This window comes from Mastigoproctus giganteus, chromosome 14 (assembly GCF_048544385.1).
Source record: "Mastigoproctus giganteus isolate SK-2022 chromosome 14, ASM4854438v1, whole genome shotgun sequence".
Lineage (NCBI taxonomy): Eukaryota > Metazoa > Arthropoda > Arachnida > Uropygi > Thelyphonidae > Mastigoproctus > Mastigoproctus giganteus.
This window is the reverse complement of record NC_143588.1, coordinates 13711009-13730303: the sequence shown is the minus strand read 5'-3', so window position 1 is coordinate 13730303 and position 19295 is coordinate 13711009.

The following is a 19295-nucleotide window of genomic DNA, read 5'->3' as shown; positions in this document are numbered from 1 at the left end:
CTGTGATTGGGTTGGAGGTTGAGAAGACGAAAGAAGATATTTGTTGACATTAGACTTGAACTTCTGTAGATTATAATTTTCAGGAAATACGTACAAAGGAAGGTTGTTCCAGAAAACAGCAGTTGAATGAATAAATGAGGAAGATGAAAAGTTGGTTCTGTGAGTTTGAAGTTGGACAGTAAATGGATGTTGGCTGGTGGTGGTGGCATGTATTTGGACTGTTTTAAAAGAGAGAGTGGGAATAATAGAAGCCAATTCAGAAGAACAGTGCCCCTGGAAGTATCTGTAGAAAAGGCATGCAGAAGAAACAAGTACGTCTATGAGACAACGAGTGGAGAGACTCTGTTAGAGAGGAGTCATTAACTTAACTTCCCTCTTCTGAATGGAATCTAGAAGCCTGAGAGAGGTTTTGGGGGTGCAGCCCCAGATGTGGGAAAAATATTCCATGGTAGGGTGGATTTGCTATTTGTACAAACAGCTGTTTGGAAGAAAAGTAATGCTGAAGTGAAAGAGAAAACCAAGTTTTTTAGATGCAGAGGAAGCAATATTTATAATGTGCTTGTGCCAAGAGAGATTAGAAGTCAGGGTAGGCAACATTGCTCAGTCACCAAGGCAATTGGTGATTTCCACAGCTTACTCATCTGCCACTATGCAATTTCTTCATTAAAACCTTGGGACAGGCCTGCATTTCGTCCTTTTTTACCTAAAACTGTATTCTGTCTGTGAATAAAGAAGTTTGCTGAATACTTCCCAATTATTAAACCAATATGATACCTGTTTGAAACATGGCTGCTTCCCCTCACAATTGGAAATATGCCTCCTTGAAATTATTGAAAAGTCCCAACAAACCTCTGAATGAAGCCAAATCATACAGATCAATTTCACTATTAATTGTCATGGCAAAAATTCTATTCATCAGCTTATTACCAAGAATCCGGCCTTTCATCACCATGTCAATATGGTTTCAAAGCCAACAGCAGCACAGATGCCATTAAAAAAATTTCACATCTTGACAATCACTATTGATTTTGAGGGTGCTTTCAATACACTGTGGGAAAGCATCCTCAAATAATTCTGCCAAATAAAGGACCTGATCTATCTCTTCCAACTAATTAAGCTATTCAAAAAACAGGTCAATATCCACACATGGTACTGCAGTTTCACTAGGAATGTGCATAGGGGCCCCAAGGTGTGAAGGTTGAGAGGACAAAAGAAGATATTTGTTGACATTAGACTTGAACTTCTGTAGACTGCAATTTTCAGGAAATACATATGAAGGAAGGTTGTTCCAGAAAGCGGCAGTCGAAGGAATAAACGAGGAAGATGAAAAGTTGGTTCTGTGAGTTTCAAGTTGGACAGTATGGATGTTGGCTGGTGGTAGTATGTGTTCCGACTGTTTTCAAAGAGAGAGAGCGGGAATTATAGAAGCCAGAAGAACAATGCCCATGGAGGTCTCTGTAGAAAAGGCCTGCAGCAGAAACAATATCTGTGAGACAGAGAGTGGAGAGACACTGTTAGTGATGAGTCATTAATTAACCTAACTGCCCTCTTCTGAATGGAATGAAGAAGCCTGAGAGAGGTTTTGGGGGCACTGCCCCCAGATGTGGGAACAATATTCCATGGTAGGGTGTATTTACGATTTGTACAGGGTGAACAGCTGTGTGGAAGAAAAGTAACACCAAGACCGAAAGAGAAAACCAAGTTTTTTAGATACAGAGGAAGCAATATTTGTAATGCTTGTGCCAAGAGAGATTAGAAGTCAGGGTAATCCCCAAAAGAGATATATCATCTTGCCTAGAAATCAGGGTGTCACCAAAGATAAGCATAGGAGCAGAATAATCCTTCTTGTGGGATATAAGACAGGACTGAGTTTTAGAAAGATTGAAATCAACTAAGCTGTCTTTGCCCCACTGGAGAATTACCTGGAGATTGGCATTTAAGGAATTTGGTAGCGGATATTCGAGAAGTTGAAGCTGATTGAGCAGGACAAGGTTTCTCAAACTGTAAAGCGGAATGCAATGTGCTATAATCAGCAAAACTATAGATAGGATTTCCAGTCAACAGAATAAGGTCATTAATATACAAGAGGAAAAGAGTGGGAGAAAGAATTAAACCTTGTGGACACCAGCATTAGTGGAGAAGTTAGAAAACAGAGAGCCATCTACAATCACCCTTAGTGAGCGGTCAGAGAAAAAACTGGATAACCAATTACAAAAAACAGTTGGCAAACCATAGAAGACCTTTATGGCAAACATGATTGAAAGCTTTTGAGATGTTAAGAGCATCTGCTTGTGTTTCACTGAACTTTTCCGTTGAATTTGTCCATAAATGGGTAACATTAAGCCAGAATATCACCAGTGGATTGACATTGATGGGATCCATACTGGCGATCGTTGATCAGACAGAAGGTTTCGAGGTATTATAAGAGTTGGCAGTTAATTGATTTCTAAGTTGTGCAAATTGCAGCACCTGGAGATTAGGCACCTGCAAGGTGATCTGATTGAGGTGCCTTGAATGGGTTGAGCAAGCTGAATGCTGATGGAATTCTTCCTCTTGCTCAGATTAAGAACCTGAGGGGGGCATTGATTCAAATTGAAGAAAGATAGTTGTAGAATGGATGTGCAGAAGTTTGCCTTTAGCCAGCAGGTGGTTGATTGGTGGAACAGACTTCCATCTTTTGTTGTGGAAGTTGATAGCCTAAATAAATTTAAGGCTGAGATGGACAGGCATTTGGAACGAACGGAGGGGTAAAATAGGAGGTTTTTTTTTTTTTTTTTTTGATTGATGCTGCATAACTTGCTTTCTTGCATCCATTGCCTCTTCTAATGCTAAGATTTCAGTCATACACTGCATGATGGAAGCGATGGGGAAGGGTTGACTGGAACTTAGGTCTGGAGACTAAACATGTACAAAGAGCAAGTATCTGGTTCAGGCATATAGATAAAGTGCACACAGTGGTGTATTCGGGCCGGAATGCACCGGCCCAAATTTTCAGTGCATTTAGAAAAAATATTTTTCTAAATGTCAGAATAGAAAATCATTAAATTTATACACCTAATATTATGAAACAATGGCATAATCAAAAGGGAGAGAGAAATATCTATTTTACCCATTGCTACTAAAAATATATATTAATAGTAATCTTTAAAATTACTAGATTTCCTTAAAAATTTATTTAAAAACAAAAATATAAATTTTGCAATGAAACTTGAACATTTCTTACTAAAGTACAGTGTGTTAGATAAAGACATCCAATGAGTGAGATATACTGTGATGTGTGTGAATGCTCCATTTTGATTCGCCATGAACTGAACGCTAGAACTGGTTGTTCTATGAACCATGAGTCTGAAGTATGATTTAGTTACTGTACAGTCAATGTTGTGTTATCATATAGTCTTCTGGAGAAAGAGTGTTCTGGTACAATTTTTTTTTTTTTTTTTTTAGCAATACACCTCTGAGTGCACATAAGGAGAAAACTTGAGTTCTTGCCAAGGGTGATGCTGTTAGCAACTCCTAGAGAATGTAGGACAGTCTCAACTAGGCCCTACACATGTGTGCTAATTGGAAACCTCTACTGGATTTGGCTGTCACATACAGAGGATTAATGTACCGTCTAAGGAGACAAATCCCACACACACACACACACAGGAATAACAATTAACCTGACCAATGATATGATATCAAAGGTGAACAGAAACAATTTTACTTAACTTAGGACCTAATCAAAATTTAACTGGTTTTATTTTATACCTAACTGCACTTAACTAGTATTTAATTCAGTATTTACTTAGTATTAGCATTAATAATTTTTTTTTTTTTTAACTTGCACAACCTAACTTAACTTTTTAACTACCCTAGTCCTCCTAGGCTATAGAAAATTGATATATTCTATATATATAGAGTTCTATATATACAGTGCTGTAATTGTAATTACATTTTAATTAGCAGAAGATATACTCTACGAATGTTGCAAAAAGCAGAGTATACTGTGCATATTAATCGAATTCCAGAGAGTATACAGCGTATACGCCATATTTCAGTCTTTCAAAAACCAGAAGGTATACACTATTCACCTTAAAAAATCCAGAGAGTATATGTTTATACCTGCATATACCCTCCACTACAGCCCTGTATATACACTGAGTGATCCCTGAATTATGACCACCTACCTAATACTTTGTAGGTCCTCCTTTTGCCCTTAGTACAGCAGCTATCTGACATAGCATTGATTCAACAAGATGTCAGAAGCTTTCGTGAGGTAGGGCCAACCAAGCTGTGTGTGTAATGCAGTCAGCAATGCAGATATGGAGGTGATTGGTGTATCTAGATGCCTGATATGCCTTTCCATAGTGTCCCACAAGTGCTCTGTGGGATTGATATTGGAGGAGTCTGGCCCACCTCCCCCAGAGTAATGACAGGTAGTGGGGGGGGGGCTCGTTTCCCAAAGCTCCATGGCCACATGAACATAACACAACCCTACACATACAGTACTGACAGTGAACTGTATGCATCAGTATACTCTACGAGCATGACAACTCCTGGTGCCCTCAGATAATTAACACTAGTAAATTAATTAAACTGTCCATGAGCAATGTATACACTGCATTCTTGATGAGTGCAGCATATACACAACAGAGTGACCTTGGACCACAATTACCAAAAGTATGGTGTACATTTTTGTTTACACTCTTAAGTGCATCACAGACCTTATCAGCAGTTAGAGATAATTCTCATCTAGTCCTGCTTTGTGGATATAACATTCTCTTTCTGATGATTTAACATCCACTTTGATGGTTCGAGGGTAATGAACAGATGCTGCAGTGCTCTCTGTTCATATTAGAGCATGACAACCCCAGAAAAATCATAGCTTGTTAGCTCCTTATACAGACCATAGGCAGATATGTCTATGGTCTGTATAGATTAGCATTAGCATTAGCATTAGTAGAGGCATTTGATGCAAGAAAGCAAGCTTATGCAGCATCAGCCAAAAAAAAAACCCACTTCCATTTCACCCCTCTGTTCGTTCAAAATACCTGTCCAGCTGAGCCTTAAACTTATTTAGGCTATCAACCTCCACTACAAGGGATGGAAGTCTGTTCCACCAACCAACCACCCGCTGGCTAAAGGCAAATTTCCGCACGTCTATCCTACATCTGTCTTTCCTCAATTTGAATTTATGCCCTCTCAGGTGATTATTCTGAGCTAGAGGAAGAATCCCATCAGCATTGAGCATGCTCAAACCATTCAAGGCTTTGTACACCTCTATCAGATCACCTCGCTGGTGCCTAGTCTCCAGACACTGTAACTTGCAAAACTTAAGCCTTTCTTCGTAAGAGCACCCCTTTGTTCCATTCACTAATCTTGTTGCCCTTCTCTGTACTCGTTCCAGCAGCTCTACATCCTTCTTGAAATGAGGCCTCCAGACCTGTATACAGTACTCTAGGTGTGGCCTGACCATTGCCTTATACAAGGGAATAATCACCTCCTTATCCCTGCTGGAAAAATTCCTGTATATCATTGACAATACTCCATGAGCTACTCTTGCAGCCCGTCTGCACTGCTCAGAGAACTTCATATCTGCCTGCACAACCACCCCCAAGTCCCTTTCATTTTCTACCATACCACTGTCAGTGTAGTACCACAGAGTTGATACGTTGCTCTGGGGTTGCTGTTTCCCATGTGTAGTACTTTACATTTGTCAATGTTAAACTTCAATTGCCACCTCTCAGCCCATCTGCTCAACCTTTCCAGATCCTGTTGCAGCAGCATAGTGTCAGTAGTGTCTTTGACAACCCTGCCAACCTTTGTATCGTCTGCAAACTTGGACATTAAGCTTGCTATACCATCATCAATATCATTTATAAATACAGAAAACAATAATGGCCCCAACACTGAGCCCTGAGGGACTCCACTAATAACATTAGTCCACGATGAGCAGTGTCCATTGATTACCATTCTCAACCACCCCTTTATCCATATCAGCAATTTGCCTCCAATGTCACACTGCTCCAATTTGTGTAGCAATCTTCCATGTGCAACAGTATCAAAAGCCTTTCTAAGATCCAAGTATATAATATCAAAGCTATTCCCTGCATCCAGTTCTTTTGTGACTGCATCATAATATCCAATCAAATTGGTCAGGCAAGACTTCCCCTTAACAAAACCATGCTGTGTCTAAGCTATAACTGAAGTCTTGTCTAAATGATCCTGCAGTGCTTCTTTAACCAGTGCCTCCATTAATTTTCCTGGAACAGAAGTTAAGCTCACAGGTCTATAATTACTTGTGTCAGCCTTTGATCCTCCTTTGTGAATTGGGGTCACATTTGCACATTTCCAGTCTATGGGTACCTCCTCTGAGTCCAACGAAGCTCTCATAATTATGGCTAAGGGTTTGCTTACTTCCTTTGCTGCCTCCTTTAATATAACTGGATAGATCCCATCCACCCCGGGTGCCTTTCTTGTGTTTATCTTCAACAGTTTCTCCTCCACTTTACTCCCAGTTATTTCAAGATTCGGTAGCTTACTGCTAGAGTTGAATACACCTCTGGCATTCCCCTCGCTGAATAACTCCTCATGTGTGAATGTCGATGCAAAATATTCATTTAGTTTGTTAGCTACCTGAGCAGGGTCATCAACAGTTGACCCATCAATATCAAGTGGACCAATCTGATTCATCCCCTTCCTTCTAGAGTTTACATAAGTAAAGAACTCTTTGCTGTTTTTCTTTGCATCCCTTGCCAAGGATTTCTCGTAATCTGCCTTCGCCTGCCTAAGCTCCTTTGTAACTTGGTTGCATATCAACTTGTATCTATCGTAGGCTTCTGTGTCATGTGTTAATTTGTAAGTATCCCATGCATTTTTCTTCTCTGCCATGTCTCATTAGTGCATCTGACATCCATTTTGGTCTAAACCTTGAACAATATTTCTTAGTTGGTATGTAAAGCCTAGTAGCTTCCAAGATTAATTCTTTGAATGCTTCCCATTTTGAATTTGCTGTTGGTAACATCATCAGTTGGTCCCACTGTATAAAATTTAAATACTGTCTCAGTCCATCGTAGTCGCCTTTACGGAATCAATAACCCTTCCCTTTACCCCTAATGGTAGTTACCTCTTTGAGTAAATCCCACTTCAGCACACTGTGATCACTGCCACCTAGTGGTTCATTTATCTGCAGATTCTTAATGCATGAAGAATCACTGCTGATAATCAAATCAAGAGTATTACTCCCTCTAGTTGCCTCCTGAACATGCTGATGTAGAAAACAATCATCCAATAAATCCACAAAAGCCCTGCTAGTGTGTGAGTGACCAGCTCCCAAATTCCAGTCAATATCTGGGAAATTAAAATCTCCCATTATAAGACTCTCTGATTTACTGGCCCACTCTATTTCCCTGTACAGTTTCTTATTATACTCATCAGAGTCATTAGGCCTATAGCACACTCCTACTCTCAATTTTGATCTCCCAATGCTTATGTCACACCAAACTGACTCAACACTGCACTGTCCAGCGATGTCGACTGGCTTCACTTCCTTGGTTTTTATGTGTTTCTTAACTAATAGCATAACCCCTCCCCCCTTCCTACCTATCTATCCTTTCTGTAGAAGTTGTACTCCCCAAATTCCAGTTCTGCATCCCTTATATCTGTGTGACACCACGTCTCTGATATCCCAACAATATCTGACTTTGATGTTTTGAGCAATACCTCAAATTCATCAAATTTATTTACTAAACTCCTAGCATTGGTGTACACGCAAGTATACCTGCACCTGTTTCTATTCTTAGCTACCCTAACACAACCCATGTGTTTACTTGTACCGCAATTGCTCCCAGCAGTCTCTGAAATATTATGCATCTTGTTTTTCAGGCTTCTGCTCATTCTAATAGAAGCAGTGCAAGAATCTCTTTCACCTCTGCCAGTGGCTACTGTCAATCTATTGGTCTTTGTCTCCCCCCAAGCTAGCAGTTTTCCGACCCACCTAACACTGCCTCGATAGCATCAGCAAATATTCTTGCACCCTTTCTATTTAAGTGTATCCCATCCCTGTAGAAGCAATCTCTCCTGTTAACAATACAGTCCAGGCTGAAAAAAATTCTACCCCTTCAGCCTTGCACAATCTTTCCAGGGCCGAATTGATCGACAAGGCTCTCATCATATACTCCCTCCTATCGTGTCTGGGCAGAATTGCAGACACTTTCAAATTCAACCCTAATTCTCGGCTTTTGTTCAACAGTGACCTGTACTTGTTAAGTAATTCTGCCGGTCTCCTACTCTTAATATCATTAGTGCCAACGTGTATAACTATATCACCTTTTGTGCCCTTAAAAGATGATATTCGCTTGCCATGATTGTTGCCCTTGGGTTGATCTCTCAGTAGATGTCAGAGATCAGGGCACAGGATGTGTACACCATTTTACACATTCTCAGCTGAGAGCTAATGACCTTCCTGTGGGAAAACTGCAACACCATTTTAATTATTCATCTTGTTTTATCTGAGTACACAGTTTGCAAATGAATATCATTTATTTTTTTATGCTGCTTTTAACCTATGACCATGTGTCAGCTGTTTTTAGTTACTTTAAATCAACTTATTTAAAGTATACTTTTGATACCTTTTTACTAATTTTTGACCGCATATTTTTTTATAAATTTTTTGATAAATGCATTTTTACATAGCAAGCCCCCTCCATAGAAATCATTTTTGCAACTTTTTATCTATTACAGGAAATTTTGTTGCATTATAGCCTCTTCTGCTGATGTACCATTAGATTCAAAATAAAATTAAATTTGACTTTCATAAGTGTAGATATGACACTGTTACAGGATAAATACTTAAAAGTTGAAGGGAAATTTTCGAAGAACTTGCACTATTAAACCCTAATTAGTTGAGATGTCAGAAATCCAAAACAAGGGTACACAGTTTGTCCTGCCTGTTTAAATATGCTTCCATTTAAAACAGTATCAAACAAACAAAAGCTACTGTACACATACTAAGTTGCTAACAATTACACAGGGAATATAGATGAAATTTGCTGTGCTACCTAAACTCCTAGAGTATGAACTAAGAGGCATTTGCATTTCTTTTCACTCCACCTTACAGGTTTTTTACCGGACTCTGTTTATGTAAATAAAAAAAAGTGTCTGGTAGTCTTATCTTTACTTCTCTGTAAAAAGAAGTCATTTTCAACTTATGCATTATAGTGAGACAAAAAAAAATCAGTTTCACATACCAAGTTCTCTGAAATTAGTCTTGTTTTTATGAACTTGGCTGAAGAAGGAATTATTAACAGGGAAATAAAAATGGTTTTCTATTTTTATTTTTTACAGTCCCTTTTCAGCCTTTATATGATCATAGCTGCTGAGTTTTGACTTGATGAAGCAAGATGATGGTAAGCAAGGGGGAATAGGAACTTTTAGTCCCTAAACAAGGAAAAAACAGGTTTTTTTTGAAAAAAAAAATAAATGGGTGGGCTGCAATGGGACTTAACTGAAAAAGCAGGAGTTTCTTCTAAGGTTCACACTGCACTATAAATTCAATTTTACCAAACAAAATACACATTTTATATTAAAATACAGCCATTAAGATTGTTTCTGTTTACCAGTACAATATGCTGTTAAACAAAAGCTACTTTTCATGGATAATGCTGCATCTCACCCGCACATTGAATTGTGCAACATTCAAATCGTTTTTCTGCCACCAAACACATCTGCAGAGTGTCAGCCCTTGGATCAAGGGATAATAAAAAAATTTAAACTTCACTACATAATATTTTAGCTTACATAATATTTTTTTGTCTGTAGATTTTTGTTTGGATTGTCTTTAAATGTCAACTAATTATGACTGCTTCCATTAAGATACTGTAGTAGACTGCGCACCTTCAGAAATATTGAGCCAGAGTTGAGTTTATAACACTGGCCCTGCTGTCTAGACTAGTGGGTAAAGACGTAGTTAAATCCTTATCTATAATAAATGCAAGCATACTTTGATTCAGATAACCAGAAGACTGGAAATGTGCAATATTCAAAGCGATTGTAAGAATACATATGAGTATATATTCGGACAGATCCTAAAGAGTTAGAATTCTTTCCCATTCAAATATTCTATTACATTTGCCAAAGTAATAGTGAAATTCATCAACTACCATCTCTGAAACTATCGTGAATCTTTCCAACTGATTAACGATCACCAACATGAATTCCGTAAGTGTGAAACCACTTTTTTTAATATCTTGAATGGTTACAGTTCTGTGGACAAATTACATGTAACAATTTAAAACCAGCTGAAGCTTTTGATCAGTTTTAACATAAAGGTTATACAGTGAAACTTCTCCTAACGGACACCTCTCGTTAACGGGCATCTCTCTACAACGGCCATTTTCAAATTCCCCAACTCACCTCTATTGGTTTTAACGTGTTTGCAGCTTCTGTCTAGCGGACATTCTCTGTAACGGACGCAGACAGGCAATCTGCACTGTTTCGTTTAGATTAGCACTTAATTTGATCTCCCCATAACGGACAGTGGGCGAGCTTACGGCCCTTTTTCTAGGAACGTTTCTTCCACGTATTGCCTCAATCATGTGTTTATTTTTCTATTTCCGATTCTCTGAATTTTATCGAGGTTTACGTCGCGGTTCTAAACCCTTTTTCAAGAATTTTAAGGCACGTGTAAAACTTCTGATGAATTCGGTGTGTGCAAGGGGGGGATATGGTCGCCCTTTCGTCGTTTCAGTTTTCAGTTTTGTTCAGTGTCGTGTGAAGTGCACAATGTCTTCTCATAAACATTTAACTTTAAAAGATAAAGTCAAACTCATTAATCCGTATGATCGACAAAAAAATAGTGTTCGCACTCTCACTGCAAAATTCAAAATGGAAAGACGCAGGTAAGTGACATCCTAAAGGAAAAAAATGAACTGCTTAAACAATTTTGGCAACACGGAAATGATCAGGTTCAAAAATGATTCCTGAAAACTGTTGGACTTCAAATTGACAATGTTACGTATGAGTGGTTTTGTCGCGAACGTGCTAAAAAAATTCCCATTAATGGGCCTATTATTAGGGAAAAGGTTTTGGAGGTTGCGAAATCTATGGGAGTAAATGAGTTCAAAGCTTCTGTGGGATGGCTAGACAAGTTCAAAACTCGGCATAAAATTTCTTGGAAAACCGTAAGTGGTGAAGGTGGATCTGTTGATACTGGGATTGTAACAGAGTGGACCGTCAAACTGGAAGATTTATGTCGTGATTTTGAAGCTAAGGATATTTACAACTGTGACGAAACAGGGTTGTTTTTTTAAAGCTCTTCCTGAAAAAACAATGAGTCTAAAAAACGAAAAGTGCCAGGGCAGAAAAATTTCTAAGGAACGCTTGACTGTACTGTTGTGTACAAATATGCTGGGAGACTTTGAACAACCTCTTGTTATAGGAAAACCACAAAATCCTCGTTGTTTCAAGAGCATAAAGTTGAATCTTTTGAATGTTGACTGGAAGTCTAATAAAAAAAGCGTGGATGATACGAGATATCATGAGCGAATGGATAAGTCACTTTAACCAAAACATGATTCATCAAAACAGAAAAATTATTCTTTTCATGGATAATGCTGCATCTCACCCGCACATTGAATTGTGCAACATTCAAATCGTTTTTCTGCCACCAAACACATCTGCAGAGTGTCAGCCCTTGGATCAAGGGATAATAAAAAAATTTAAACTTCACTACAGAAAACGTGTTTTAAGACATCTCATTGCAAACATGAACGATGTAACATGTGCGAGTGACCTTGCAAAGAAAATCAGCATCCTAGATGCGATTCAATGGATTTCCTCTTCAGTAAACACAATTCGAAAACAAACTGTCGTGAACTGTTTTGTAAAGTCTGGCTTCTCAAACGCAAAAATTGAAGTTGTGAACAGCAATGTGGAGCACCAAGAAGAACAAGAACTTCAACATCTATTGATAATGTACAATACTTCAGCTACAAGTGACCCTGGCTACAAAGATATAGACTCGAGCCTCACTACAGAAGATGGTGCTCTAGATATCAACGACATTATCATCGATATTTTTCAAGAAGTTCCTCATGAAGATGAAGAAATGGAAGGAGGTCATTCTGTCGAAGAACATATTAATGAAGAACCACCGATGAAAATAGAAGAAGCGCTCATACAAATCAATCGTTTAAAAATGTTTTTCGCCGCTGAAGAAGATACTGAAGGACTTTCGATGGTTTCTTCACTCCAAACAAATGTTGAAAACAAAATTATCAGCCGGAAGAAGGTGCAGAAGAAAATAAGTGATTACTGTATGTATTTTTCTTAAGATAAAGTCATAATATGCATAGCACAATTGTATGTATATTATTTACAAAAATATTGTTAAAAATCTGTATATATTTTAATTTAATTTTACATTAAACGTTTAACGATTTTTCTTTCTTTTTTTTTTTTCTCTCTCAGACTTCTTGTTAGCGGACACTTCTCTGTAACGGACACATTTTCGTTCCCCATGGCTGTCCATTAAAGGGAAGTTTCATTGTAATTATGTGGTAACTATTTACGTATGAAACTTAAAATTCCAAATAAAATCATGAATTTAATTGATCTAAGTTGATTTTAAATGATGAATTTAATCATGAAAAATGTGTCGATTTTGGGTTGTGCTTTTGCCCTCTTCCTGATAAACTAAAAGGGGTTTTAATTTTAAATCCCCTGCAGCGTTACCACCGAACAATAAAGTCAACCGATCCTTCGCCACTTTTGAAACCTGGCATGTTTTTTTTTTTTTTTCTTCTTTCAATATGAAACTTCTTTTAGGCATTCGTTTCCAAAAAAGGCCTGCTTCATCTATGTTAAAAACTTGTTGAGAAGTATAATACATAATACTCCTCTTCAATAATTTTAACAAGTTCTTTTTTGAAAGTTTCGGCTCCTTGATCTGCACTTGCAGATTCTCCCTGGATTTTAAATCTATTCAACCAGCCCTTACTAGTTTTAAATGGTTCCACATTTTTTTCTTTCAGGCGAGTTTTCTTCAGATTATCATATAGGCTAATCTCTGTTTTTTTTTGTTTTTTTTTATAATATTTAACTTAACTGAATTCTGAATTAGATATTATCTTCAATAAAAATAGTTAGTCTTTCCATTTGAATCCTAACAGCCAGACTAGCCCTAGTTGCTTGCAGTGGAACAGTTGTCTTTCCCACTCTTAAAATTAATTCTTTATTTTTTTATAATTGTTCTTACAGTAAAAACTTGCCTGTCCTAAATTATGGCACACATCCGCTTGTCGTTGACCAGAATCGATTCGCTTCAAAATGTCTTAATTTAATTTTCAAATTCAGCCTTTTTCTTACATTTATAGCCTTCGTACTGTGTCCAGACGTTGTTGTTGCTTTTTCATTCTTATCCTTCATTATTAACTCTTTGAAAATGTAACTGAGTTGGTTGCATTAATTATGATAATGTTCGAGTAAACTGTCCACTATGCACGATGTCTAATACTGCACTGAGTGATGACTAGACTTCGGATAAATGCATATAATGCAAATATTACAAGCAATATACTCGTTCATTTTTTCAATTCCTACTATTAGTTCACACTCTCCCTATATATATATATATATATATATATATCTTGTTCAAATTTTCAATCGTTAATAAAATACTTTTTATTCATCCACTCAAGTTCAAATAAATTTTTTTAAACTTGTAGTGGATGACACTTGATGTTAATACAGTTTTTTCAAATATTAATTCATTAATTAATTTTAGTTTTATATGGGAGAAAAAAATTTCTCTTATATAAGATATTTAGCAGGATATAAATTTAGGAATAAATACCGTCAGTGGCGAAGCGTGTAGATCCCTGGAAAAAAATTTCTTTTTCAGATTCTTTTTTCATTCTGTGTTCTAGTCTGAGTCAAGGAGGGAACAAAATGGAAAATGAAACATGTGAATAAAAATAATAGTCCAACACCATATATAGAAAGGAAAATGGAAAATTGCAAGGAAATTCGCTTTCTATTTTGCCACTTAATATTGTGATTCTGTCATATGTATATACATATTTATATTAATTGTAATTATTTAATAAAAAGTAACTAAAATAAAATTTTTCTTTGTCTTAAAATTTTTTTTTTATATTACTTGTTTAAAATGTTGATCGAACTACATAACAAGTCACTGTACTGCATTTAAATTGGCATGCGAGAAAATTTCACCGAGCATGGGAATGCTGCTTTAATGCTGTTTTGCTATTCATTTTCAAGCTATCGACTCCATCAAATGAAACGATTTCATTAAATATGCCAAAAATACAATCTGTAAAAGAGTGTTAGTGATTTGTGACAGCGTCAGATATGGGTTATAATATAAGAACAGCGTTATAGCGAATCAGCGTAAAGCGAACCGCGTTATAACGAGTGCCTGCTGTATATATATATTTTTTCAGTATCGAGTATGATCTCCGAGTTTCGTTATATAATTTCCGTGTCAAGTTATGTATTAATTAAGAATGTTACGTTTGTAAAATCTAAGTCGTTATATGTATTTAGTTAAAAAAAAGTACAATTTAATTGACAATGAAGTTTAACAAGATTAATAAATTTTACTGATTAATTGATATTATATACTATACTATAGCAAACTACACTATCTAGTACAGGATATAAAATTGTATCGTGTAACAATGGCAGCAAGTTAAGAATGGTAAATCTATGGACACTAAGTATTAATTAACTTCCAAAATCTCGCCATCTAAATTCAGAATAAACCAAGGATCTTAACTAGGTCTATAAGCTACTTATAGAAAATAATTTAATATAACAATTAAGTCAATAAAGTGTATTTAGACTAAGATGCATTTAGGGCTAAAGCCTCAAGCTGGAGCAAATTTAGACTGTGTATATATTAAGTGCAATAGCATCATTAATACACAGCCATTTCTGAATAAACAGAATACTTTCACAACAAGTTGCCATGATATTGTACTACTTCGAATAAGTAACGCTTCACCTAAGAAGACTAATGTTACTTATTCTCAGATAGGTACCACCACCCAGATGGCACCGTTTCAGGGCTATTTGGCCCTTCTTCAGTGGGTGGGTAGGTACCCAAGTGATGCAATGATGACAAAACAGTTATGAAGTATAACTCCACAATATGAGAGATGCCTGATTGGGTATGATGTATTTAGACCTAAGATGCATTTAGGGCTAAAGTCTCAAAAGCTGGAGCAAATTTAGACTGTGTATATATATTAAGTGCAATAGCATCATTAATACACAGCCATTTCTGAATAAACAGAATATTTATAAGGCAGCATCGTTTTAAGTTACATTAGTCTTCTCCTTATGCATTTTGGGCTAAAGTCTCAAGCTGGAGCAAATTTAGACTGTGTATATATATTAAGTGCAATAGCATCATTAATACACAGCCATTTCTGAATAAACAGAATATTTATAAGGCAGCATCGTTTTAAGTTACATTAGTCTTCTCCTTAGGTGAAGCGTTACTTATTTGAAGTAGTGCAATATCATGGCAACTTGTTGCGAAGGTATTCAGAATATGAGATATAACTTAAAATGATGCCACCTTATAAATATTCTGTTTATTCAGAAATGGCTGTATATTAATCATGCTATTGCACTTAATATATGGCGCCTCCGTAGCCAGGTGGGAAGGAGCAGCAGTGCGTAGCACACGCTTCTTGATTAAACCGGGGTTCGAGCCCGTCACCACCAAATGCGGAGGATGCGGAAAGGTCAGGGAATGACCACCGCATGACTCGGAGCAATATGGCCTTAGTTGCTAATGCTCCTTAAAAAAAAACCAAAACAAAACTTAATATATACACAGTCAATAAAGTGGCTAAATTTAGCTAAAAACTTGCATCACAGGAGCTGCAAAACTTGTAAAACACGTGGATTGGATACCCTTACTGATACATATAATTTTATTATTATATTTAGTCATATGGTGCAAAGGAAGCCTGAGGCTTTTGCTGCACCAGCCAAAAAAAAATTTTTGAGTTATCCTAAGATAGAGAGGAAAAGAGTCAGTAGTAGAAGGGAATCACCAAGAAAGAAGACTGATAATATCCAGCTTTGGACCCAAGCCCATGCTCACTAGATGAGAGCCCTTGTTGTAATGGATATACCAGGTGGTTATAAAATAAGTTTCCCTATTTAGTGTAGACCCTAGTGTCAAAACGGTTAGATTTGGTGCTGTGAAAATTGGTGGGTATGCCATTTAGGGTATGGGGAAGCGATTTGTAGAAGGAAAAAAATTAGTTCAGATTTCTGCCACCAGGGAAAAACAGCACTGCACATATGTAAAAGTTGTCATTTACTTCAAGACATGCTGCTTATGCAAATGGCATCATGTTAGATAAAAGCAGAAATGCCAACGCCACAGTCAATAACCATAATGGTGCTTTCAAAAAAAGGAACATGCTCTTTTAGTAAAACTGTTCTACCAGAATAATAGTAATGCTAATGCAGCACTACGTGAATATCGGAAACTCAAAACATTTGTGTAAAGGACCTTTGACATCAGTTGGGTTTTAAAAACTCAAAGGAATTTGAAGCGACCAGGGAGTTAGGTGTAATTTCAGGCAGGGGACAACCACGTATTGGAGCAGAGGTAGTGTATGAAGTGGCAGTTGCAATGGTCAGATGCGAAACACTACCAGTCAGTAGTGGCAGAGGTGTGTCAAGAAACTAGAACCTTCCTTGCTCTACTGTACGTAAAGTGCTTTGAATAATTTTTTTTATGCTGGTTTCCGTACAAGATTCACGTTTCACTCTTTATTGGGCTGTAAATGCACAAAACTGCCGAATATGGGGAACTTCTCGTCCATCTGCTGTGCATATGTTACAGTATGATGTAGGTTCACAGCACAGTTTATAATCGGACCATTTTTCTTTGAAGAGTCTACACCTTATGACCCTGTAAGGTGTACGGTAACTAGTGCACAGTACTGCACTCTTCTAAGAGATCCCATTATTCCTGCTCTGCAAAAAAAGGCAATGCTTGGAGATCATAGTGTTCATGCAAGATGGTGGCTCTCCCCATGGTCGACAAGTGAAGGAACTGCCCCATTCAACATTTGAAAATGATCGCATCATTTCTAGGACTTTCCACAGATCTGGTCAACCTGACCACCACATCTCAATCCCTTGTAATTTCTGGCTATGGGGATACCTGAAAGACAGAGTTTACCGTGGCAGCATACAGACATTGATTTGAAAGTAAGCATTAAACAGCATGTAGCCAACCTCCCAAATGAGATGCTATGCAAAACTGTCACACGTAGTCCTCCATTTTCAGAATGCCATCTCAAGTGAAGTGAAGTGAAGTGAAGCAAAGCACACAGAACAGTATCTGTGGATGTCTAAGTTCTGATATTAAAATCTAATCCTAAGTTAAGTATTCCATCTCATGTTTACAGTACCAATTTCCCCCTTTGTGGCAGAAATTTGAACTAATTTTTTTTTCTTCTACAAATCACTTCTCCATATCCTAAATGACATACCCCCAATTTTCACAGCGCTATCTCTAACCTTTCTGACACTGGGTCTCCTGAATAGGGAAACTCATTTTATAACCATCCGGTATATAGTTCAGTGCAAATTATTAGATTTGTATAAAAATCCTAACTTTTGATGTTAAAAAAATGTTAGTTGTGTATAGATAGCTCTATAGGGCTTGGTAAGGACCTTTGAATCATTTGCATTAATAGGGCTTGGTAAAGCCCTAAGAATCATTTGTATTATTCTTCGATTTTCAGGAAGAAAATCAAAAGTTTAGGTTATTGCATTCAATTCCCATTAAAAATCCATTCTGGGCTTCTTTGGGCTAAAAGTTAGCCCACAGTCTAACTTTATGTATTATTGGTCAAATTATATGTATTATTGGTCCAATAGTCATCGTACTTGGTGGACATCAATATCTGGCATCCCCTAGTGGCTCTTAATGTAGATACAGTATCTCAAACTTTAATTAGTTTTATATGTTTGCTTGGTCACTGGGTGTAACTGCTTAGATATAGCTTGTGGAAGCGTTTTGTGCGCCCATTCCCACTGTTACAGAAACTGATTCTTTGGAGCGGAACTGTTTTACCAAAACTATTGGTATTCTACTGCTTTAAGGTTTTTCATCCTGGAACTGGGTGAAGGAAAACTGTTGCTTGTGGTGATTAGTGATTCTAACTGTGGAATTGGTTATCACCAAGTTGTTGGATTTTTTTAATTGAATAGCAAGGTGAACTGTGAATTTTTCTGTAAATAGTTCTCATGAATCAGAGCAGTCTGCAGTTCTAGATTATATGTATACAATTAAGTTAAATATGTTAGATAATCTTAGGATAGGAGCAAAGGTAACCTCCTCTGATGGTTGAGTTGTCAAAAGCTTGGAACAGCATGGAGCAGTTCGTTATTGGTCTCACTATAGATAATGAAAAACTAAGAACTAAGTTAGATGTTGTAGAAAAAGTGAGGATTGAGAGTAGCAATGTGCCTGCAATGTCTCAGGCACCTACTTATGCAAGTAGGTTGCCTCAAATGTAGGCATACAAGTAAAGAGTGACTTGGGTATCAAAGGTAATTTGCCTAAACATATTATTATTGTTAAAGCTGACGAAAATAGCTCATGTAAGACAAGTAAAGAAGTTAAGGCAGAGATGTCAAAGAGTTTTTAAACCAGAACTCAAAAACCTTAAAATTAAGTCAATAAGAAAAATAAGTGAAGAATGTATTTTGATTGAAACAGCTACACAGAATGACCTAGAAAACTTAATCCCACATTAATAGTCTATGATATGCATAAAGATGTAAGTGATTCAGATTTCTTAGAAAATATATATGATAAAAATTTGCCAGAGCATGGTATTTCAGAGGAAGAATTTAAGAGTTTGGTCAAAATTTGGTTTAAGATTAAATTGCAAAATAAAAATAACATGCATTGGATTTTGGAGACCACAAACCAAATCAGGAAGATTTTTATGGGACTTGGGGGTAGTAAGGTTAATGTTGGTTGGTCCATCCACTGTGTTAAGGATTTCTTAATAGCATCTTGATGTTTTAAGTGTTTGAATTATGGACACTCATTGAAAAACTGTCATCAATCAGAGAACACTTTTGGACACTGGTGATCTGGGCCACCAGTTTGAAGATTGCCCTAAAAGGGATTCCCTGTTGTATGTCCAAATTGCAGGTCCAGAAAGAAAAAATCAGATCATTCCTATAGGGATGTTAAATGGCCTGAATTTGTGAGAGCCCAAGAAGCTACTAAAGTTCAGACA